Below are 9,341 nucleotides of genomic sequence, written 5' to 3'. Positions count from 1 at the left end.
TGTTCTCACAGATTCCATATGCCATGTTGCTCCAGACTATTATTTCTATTTAGCTTAAGCAATGGAATCTCTAAAATCCATTTCAAAAGAACTGTACACAGAATTTGCTGTAGCCTCCAATTCCCATCATCTGTTATTTTTCTTGAATTATGATTAATGATTCAATGGAATCTTGAGACAATCTTGTGATGTAATCAGCTTTCCTTTTCACTCTGAGATTTAATTAATATGCATATTAGGAAGGGAAGGAGATGGAATCTGTCCTGCATTTCTTTCTGGAAAGGAATAGAGGTGTTTCATTTGCAGCAAATAACTAGTGACATAAAACAAGCTGTAAGTAAAATCTGGTAGCATTCAGAGTTTTTCCCCCATATTCAAGGAATTATAGAATCCTTCACAGAAGTGAAGCAATGGTGGAATAGAATCATTAAAGAAATGTGGCAAAAGAAGGGACAAAATGAAATGCGAATGGCAAAATTAAAATATTTTTTTTAAAATTATTTTAAATGATTGAATTGAATTGTTGAATTGTCCCACAGTGAGTTGGCCCAGGGTTGAGTTGGCCATGGTGAATTGTCTCATTCCATCCTAACCATACTGTTTATAAAGTGTCATACCTCTGCTCCCTTAACAATTCATTCTGTGTATATTTGTTTCTTTCTCTATCTACTTTTAAATTCAACTATTGCCCATCTAGCTATACATAACTATTAGTGCTTTTTTGAAAGAATGCCTGCACTATTTTTCTCAGTATTCCATTTAAAAGTTTAATTAAAAAAATATCAATAAGGCCTTAAAATCGGAGATACTTATAGTATATGATCTATGCATTTAGAAAATAATGCTTAGACTCTGAATTATGTAAGGATTACTTAAATTGGCAGGCCAATGCTAATCTAAACAAATTGGAAAGAGTTGTATCAAGCTTGTTTGATTACCTGATTAGAAATTACCATCAGTCAGCTTGCCTATTTCCCACTATATCAAGTAGTCTGGCATGAAAGGAAAATGTCCAGATGGAAAAAAAATTCAAAGTTTGGGAAGGGGGTATTAGGAGATATTTGAATGTAATTGGATGCATTTTCTCCTACACTCCCTAAAATGACATTCCCTCAGAATGTCAGTTGCAATGAATTGGTCTAGTTTAAAAAATAATTGGGACAACTTCTGACTGTCATTCGTAGTTGCCCCTGTTGCCATGGAAAATAAATTATCTAATAATGAAACTGTGTTCTGTTTTTTTCTCCTTGCGCTAGTGATGTAACTGAAAAGTAAGTATTCAACGGTGGCCAAAGCATTTCTACAATGTGACTCTTAATTTATTAGACATATACGTAGCTATCCCTTTTTTTACTCATGAATTTGTAAGTTTAACACTGAAGTTCTTTAACATTAAGCATTTTTCATAAAGGTTAAATAAAATTGTCCCTTGGAAAAAGTAAGCCTTAATAAAAAGTATGGGGAAAGTTCATTATTATTACTTGCTTGTAAAGACTAACTGAGGAACTACCAGGGAGAAAATTTGTACCTCACTAGTACTGTCAGGGCAAGCTACCATATGTAAACAAGAAGCAAACCCTACTCTCACTAGTTCTGATGATGTTACCAAGTTGGGTAATGCAATGCCTACAAACAAGTAACCAAACTCAACGAGCACGAAGGACTCCATAAATAAATAAAAAATGTTGTTCAAATAGTCCATATCTAAAAACCTAGCAATACACTAAATCCAACCAGGTATGGATTTATTGCTGCAAGCCATAGAGTCAGAGAACCTAAAAATAATAATGAATGTTTTTGCAACATTACAGCCTTTAGCTGAGGGTATTTTGGAAATCACTCTGAAATCTGCCTGGCTCACACTGTTTTGCTTCTTGTAACTTTTACCTTTTGTTTTTCTTAGTCTTCCTCAACTTTTTCCTTATGGAACTTTGATTATCACCAAGGATGTTAAATTTTAATAATTGCATTGCATGGGAAGAGTTAAATTTGCATCGATTGCAACTAATCTTACAGAGTTTCATGGAAAAGTTAAGGCCTTCTAATTACATTGCATCTTTCAATGACTCTCTAACATAATTTTTAGCATTCATTTGAAACAATTTGAGATATGTTAGTGCATGGTTTTCCTAAGAGTATGGAAAACAAACATTTGCTGTCTAATGGTTGTTTTAATTGAAGATTGTGTAAATCTTCCCTTTACACAAGCATTTTCAAATGGTTATCTTTGAAACCTATTTGTTATCAAAGAAACAGTTTTACACTTATCATCCTTGATTCAAGTGATTCCACAGTGTGATGTTGGAAAACCTTGAAGTTTTGGTCCCTTGAAATATCCATGGGAACTGGAAATGGATAGGCTCAGAATTTTACAGCTACTATAACAATGGGCTACTATGGGGCTTTTTCAGTACAGCAATAATCTGACACACTGTGAGGTCAGATCCTTGATCTTTTTTTCTGTTTGTTTCTGAATGATTATGTATAGTTGAAAAATTGTACTACCCATTCTTATGTTTTATGAATTGTCTACTGGAATGGCTTCATTTGATAAGTCTTCCATTTATATTCAAGGTGAACAGCATTGAAGAGATTTGTAATTTTTGCAATGGGCAGCCAATACATTGAGTTCATCTGGAGTGAAATGTCAGCAGTATGTAGATGATACATAACTCTATTATTAATTTTCTTTCAAACTGGATGAGGCAATGGAATTTTTATTACAGGCTTATAGAACAGTGGAGGATGCCAGGTTCAGTATAAATTATTTGGTTGGGAACAATAGGCATAAGGCTGAATTCTGAGAAGATGGAAATTCTCTGCCTAGACAAATCTTGAATTCTGACTACAACCCCACTCTCTCTGCAATGTTGGGATGCTCTAGGACAGGGGTCTTCAAACTTGGCAACTTTAAGACTTGTGGACTTCAACTCCCAGAATTCCTCAGCCAGCCCTGACTGGCTGAGGAATTCTGGGAGTTGAAGTCCACAAGTCTTAAAGTTGCCAAGTTTGAAGATCCCTGCTCTAGGATGACAAAATGTCACTATAGTTGCATTTGATTTCAACAATCTCTACAAGTTACCACAGCTTTGGATTATATTTGGCTTTCTGGACTTAATTTACAATTCAACAAAATATAATTTAGTGGTGAGAAAAGTAAGGTTTTACACTTAGACAAGAAAAACCAAATTCACAGGTATAGAACGGGTGGTACCTGGCTCAACAGCAGTAACTATGACAGGGATCTAGGTGTCCTAGTGGACAATCACTTAAGTATGAGGCATCAGGGTGTTGCAACAGTGAAAAAAAACCAATGCAATACCTAGGTTGCATCAACAGAGGGATAATATCAAGACCTTGTGAAGTACTAGTACTGCTTTATACTGCATTGATAAGACCACACTTGGAACAATGTGTCCAGTTTTTGTCACCAAGAGACAAAAAAAGATGTGAAGACTCTAGAAAGAGTGCAAAGAAGAGCAACAAAGCATATGATGAACAGTTGCAGGAACTGAGTATGTCTAGTCTAATGAAGAAAAGAGATGATATCATAGCAGTATTTTTTTCCTCCTTAATATTGCCAATGTTGTCATTCCAGTCTCCAACTACAAGGAGCATACTAAATATTGGATATTCTGTGAATTTTAAACTGAACTTAACCATAGAACTCATCAACCTCCTTTTCTTCTGCATCAGTGGTTGGCGTATAAACCTGGATAATAGTCATAAGTGTTCATTAAGTCTAATTAATATTACATGGTCATTGATTGCATTACTTTCCATTATTGCTCTTACTATACCCTTCATATAAAAGAGGTGACATTCCTTCTGTGTTTTTCATGACCTGAATACGAAACAATGTGATCTTCTGACTAAAAGTGTCCTATTCCATTGCAATTTTCAGAGGCCTAAGATGTGAACGTGTAGTTTCATCTTTCCTGTGTTGAGCTTTTCCATGTTCATGCTTCTTATATGTTCCCATTTTTATTCTGTCTTTGAAGCTTCATATTTCCTTTTCCTGCATGGCAACATCAGAAATCAGATCATCCCAAAGGCTTCAAGCTAGACATGTCATAAGTACTATAAATATTCAGAAAGATGCACAGCTGTTGCTAAGTAGCATTTTGAGTGCCATCTGACTTGAGAGGCCCATCATCTTACACTATATCATCCCTTTATCTTGTCTACCATGTGGTTTTCTTGGTAAAAAAAATGCAAGAATGGTTTCCCACTGTGTTTTCCTACATAGTATGAAATTGTGTCTCTTCCATTGGCAATAAAGTGATCAGTTGCCACCAGCATCTTCCTATATTGCTATTGTTCATAGGTCTCTGCTTTCTTTAGATAGGCAGTTAAGATGAACTTCACACCCTGGATGACTGTGCTGAGAGTTTATACTGAGAGCCAGTTTGGTGTAGTAGATTAGGTGCTGGCTTAGAAAACAGGAGACAGTGAGTTCCAGTTCTGCCTTGGCAAGAAACCCAGCTAGGTGACTTAGGGCAGTCATGCTGTTTCAGATGAACCCACCTCATAGTGTTGTTGTTGTTGTTGTGGGAAAAAGGAAAAAGGAAGGAGTATTGTGTGTCAGGATAAAAAAACTGATTAAATAAATAAATTCACTCTTGGCATATATGCTTGTTTCTACTTCCCAGGAACACTCTCCTGTCACTTCGTGAGGGGAGGAATTATCAAACTGATACTAAATAAATAATAGCTTTGACAGCTATGATTCTAACCCAGATAGCCCTTGTGATTTCAGTTCCTTTATGCAACTTTCTATTAATATCATCAATCCAACAGAAATGACAGCAGGAATGGCTTTCTGAAATTTTCAATTAGAGTTTTTTTTTTTTTTTTACATAATGCAAGGCAGCTGGAACATTCTATGCAGAGTTTGATGAGGCATTTCTTGAAGAGTTAGACATAAAGGAAAGGGATGTTGTACTTACTGTAAAATCAAATACTTTTTTTGACCAGAATACTGAAAATAAATGTTTACCTCTAAAGTTAATATGAGAAGTCATAACCGAATGATATATCTAATATGGAGGGTACACTGTGACATTTATAAAGTTCTCCAATAACCATCATATTAATGTCAATCTCCACAGCAATTAAAAAATGTACTATCTTTAAGGCGAGTTTCCTTATAGCTCTTATGTGGCTGTAATTTCACGTCATGAAATATAATTTTTACAGATGTTCAAAAGTTTTTGAATAAGAGACGTACTCAAAACTGGTTGATCCAATCTTCCTCAAAATGTTGCAATGCTGTTCCAATACTGGATGTGTTTGGAGTATAAAAGGTCAAGCTCAAAATAATTGTTTCACTAGAAGTGATCTGATGAGGTCCCAACTATTCTTTTTTATATATATATATATAATATATTTTATTAATTTTTTAACATGGTCACCTTAATATTCGATAAACAGTGTTGTCTGAATTTACATTTAAAAAACATTCGCTAATAATTGGTTTCTATAATCTATAATCCACATAATAGCTTTACTTGATTTCCTCTTCTTCCCATAATGTTCTCTTTTGCCAACCTTAAGTTAATACAATTCTTATTGTTTTGATAGATAACAATTGAATATAATTTTTTCTAATATTTCCGCAAATAATAATCACATCAATATAATATTTCTTTTCTCACTAGTCATTCTGGTTGCCTCATCATAGATCCCATTTACAGTTTTTGTTTACATTTGTTTTTTCCACAATGTTCAAAACATTCTTACTGGTTAAGATTTTCTCAAAGTTAATTACATTTAAATATTTGATTCTATTTTTTCTCATGTAAACCATCCCATAACTTTTACCTTACTTAAGGAATAAATAAGACTAAAAGAAGGGGGGGGGAGAACAAGAGTAAAGAGGGATAAAAAGATAGTATACTACTGAAAGTCCATGTTTCCCCTAAGCTAATACATATTTATTTCCAAAATTTTTCCATTCTTTTTTACCATCATTAAGAATATATTTAATCTTTAAATATTCCATTGAATAAATCTAGTCATCTGGTCTTTTAACTCTTATTCAAAACATTTTTTTCAATCCATTGTAATTTTCTTAAAAATCAATCACATTTAAATATCTAAAATATGTCCTTATGTATAAGCCATTCTAAGCCATGGTCTTAAAGTATAAGTTGCCTTTTCCAAAACCAATATTTCTTGTAATTTTTTCCCCACTTGGGTTAAATCATACTTCTTTGTTGTGTTAAGTTCCATCTTTGAGTCTCTATCCTCGAATTTGTGTTCAGTTATCTGTTTTATCAGCTCCTTCTCTATTGTTATTTCCTGGGATTTTTGTTGTTGTAAAGTTAAATTGGAGATGAATTGGTTTATGTTTTCAAAGTTATTTTGGATTTCTTTGTGGTTTGAAGTCATTATTGTTTGAATTAGTTACAACATCTCATATGTCTCCTCTTGAAAGGTATTTATTTTTTCTTGATAAGTTCTTTCTGCAAGTCTCTGATTTTCCATAGTGGTCAAGAATAGAGGTTTTCTTTTCTCTGCAAATAGCTTTAAAATCACAGTTCTTCCTAACAGGAAGAAATTCAGCCAGAGGGCACAGAGCCCCGAAATCCTTTGGCTGCTGCACTACTGCGCAAGACCTGCAGTTCAAGGTCCCAACTATTCCTCTAAGTCTGAAATCACTACCTTCAATATGAAAATGGGGACTTTCCACTTAAACTGCATTGCATTTTACTCACCACTCTTAGCCATTTTACACTTCTGAACAGGCAGCTACTGATAGATATTAAAAAAAAAATCATCCAAATAATTTAAGCCTCGGCCCCAAGTGGTATCCAATCACTGAACAGAGAAAAAGATCATATTCAACAGATTTTGATATTTAAATTAAACTAGAAAAAAGGAATTTAAGATACTCCGTTAATTGTGGCATTGCCAAGAAAAACTAAGGCGGGACAGATCTAAATGGAGAAGCATCAGTAAATACCAGAGCTACATGTTCAACTGAAAAGCCATCAAATACCTACAAGGCAGTGGCAAACCTTTTCTGTGTTGTTGCCAAGAAAACTACATGTCTTGTAGGGGAATCTATGTAATCCTTGTATACTAGCTAGGCACTTTTCCACTGATAATTCTTATTTATTTCTTTGGCCATTCCAATCAGGACCAATTCTGAGCTGCGCCAGAGTTTAATAGATGGGGGGAGTAAAAATTTTCTGCATTGCCTTATTTGCCCAATTGCTGCAAGTTCCCATTCTTGCTAAAAATGATATAATAACAGTCAATAATCTGGAGTCATCAGAACTAGAGCAAAATAAATAGTAGATCTTAAGCCATTGTTAGATGGGTTATAGAAAGAGTGAGAAACCTGTGGCTCTACAAGTATTGCTAACCTGTAAATCCCAGCTGTGTAACCAGCAAAACCAATTGTTATGGTGCCTTCTGCATGTCTGTATTTTTTCCAACATAACCAATGGCAACAGGCTGTGAGAGTTATAATACAAAATGTGTGGAGGCCACCAATGTGCTTATGCCTGCATGCATTGAGATTCCAATACCCTTGAGACAGCTTAAGACTGGTTGAGACAATTAGGGCAGCACACAATTTGCTTCAGCTTATGAACAACAGAGCCTCCCTCCCTCCAGTAGGCATCTACCAAAATGCTGGGGATTGTGATTCAGCAACAAAAGGAGACTGCATGTGCCTTGCCCCTGAAGCTTGAGGTTGTACCGTATACAAAAGTCACACACCTTGACCACAGTTGGGTTCTTCTTTGACTATTGTTCTGCAGCAGAACCACTTCCTTGGATGTGCCAATTTCAAGGTTCACTTAGACACCACTGCCTTATCTGAATGCAGTATTACAGTCAGTGAGAGTTTAATGAAAGCTTTTGAGAGGGACAAAAAGAAAAGAGAATGAACTGCCTTTCAACCTTTACAGAAATGGCTGAATGGTTTCAACAGCTCTATTTGCTTTCATTCAAGCTATTGACACATTCCCTCAATTGTTCTGTGTTCCCTCCTATAAGTGTTCTGTTTATCTCCACTTTAAAGACTTTTTTTGTGCATATACACTGTCTGGCAATATGTTGAGGCTTTTTGCCCAAAGTCAAGTTAGGTGTTAAAATCAATGAGGGAAAAAAATAAAGTACTGAACAGAGGGTATCTTCAATCCAAAGGGAATGTACAGAAGATTTCTAATTCAGAAAAAAATAACAACTTGAACTCTTAAAAAAACAAAACAAAAAAACCACAGGACTTTTGGTTCAAATGGGACCTGGTTAATCAGTAGGGGAGCATTATTTTGACTGTATAACATTAAAGAAACTGAATAGTTTTCAAGAAAAGACACACATGTTATAGAACCTCCTCAAAATGTTCCTTTTTAGGTGACATCAGACATGCTCTGTATGATTATATTTTCTTAATCTTTCATTCAAGATAGTCATGGCAGTTTCATTTACTAGCTACTGCCTCTGCTTCCCTCCGCTCTCTATTGTCTGTCTGTCTGTCTGTCTGTCTGTCTGTCTGTCTGTCTGTCTGTCTGTCTGTCTGTCTATTTATCATCTATTCTGAATAGACATAGTAAATAGTGTTAAGCTTATATACTTCTTTTAACAGCTGATAGATGGGTAGATAGATAGACACATTCCTTAATACTATTTATTATGTCTGTTCAGAAAAAAAATCAGATATAGAATCTGTGTTCATAAATCCAATCTGGAAAATTTGATTCTATTCCTAAACCCAAATTTCTGCAAACAGTGATTCTCCAAACTGGCTGTAACTTTTTGATCATTAATAATCTCCCCATAATTGAAAGTGACCCAGTCTACATTCTTTAATAATAATATGTTCTGAATTTGGACTCTTATTTGGGTCCAGACATGGACTAAGTAGTCCAAAGTAGTTGAGAGTCTCAGGTTTCATTAGATATCTAACAAATCAGAATAGCAGAGTTGGAAGGGCCCAGTTTTCAAGTTCGTAGAGATACTTTTGGATTTTGTCTCTCTTCTGGATGTTGGATGATGTCCCCCCAGATTGGTGTATTCTGTAAATATGTTGACACCAGCCAGAGCACAGAACAATGCAAAGAAGTGCAAGATCGGAAGATGTGCAGAGATTTGTCTCATAGAATCACCAAGAATCAGACACAATTGAATGGATAACATCATCATCATCATCATCATCATCATCATCATCATCATGTATTCGTATTTTTGCTCTTTCAGAAAAGCAGAAAAGAATTAATAATGGCGGTGGACCATTATACATGCTTGATAAGCTATATACTGTATTTCATGGAGCACGAGTTGCAGAAGCTTCAAGGCCAGTGAGAAAGACTGAGTTATTAGGAATA

Source organism: Protobothrops mucrosquamatus, unplaced genomic scaffold (genome assembly GCF_001527695.2).
Source record: "Protobothrops mucrosquamatus isolate PMUCROS unplaced genomic scaffold, P.Mucros_1.0 scaffold676, whole genome shotgun sequence".
NCBI classification, from domain to species: domain Eukaryota; kingdom Metazoa; phylum Chordata; class Lepidosauria; order Squamata; family Viperidae; genus Protobothrops; species Protobothrops mucrosquamatus.
Note: the sequence above shows the minus strand (reverse complement) of the source record.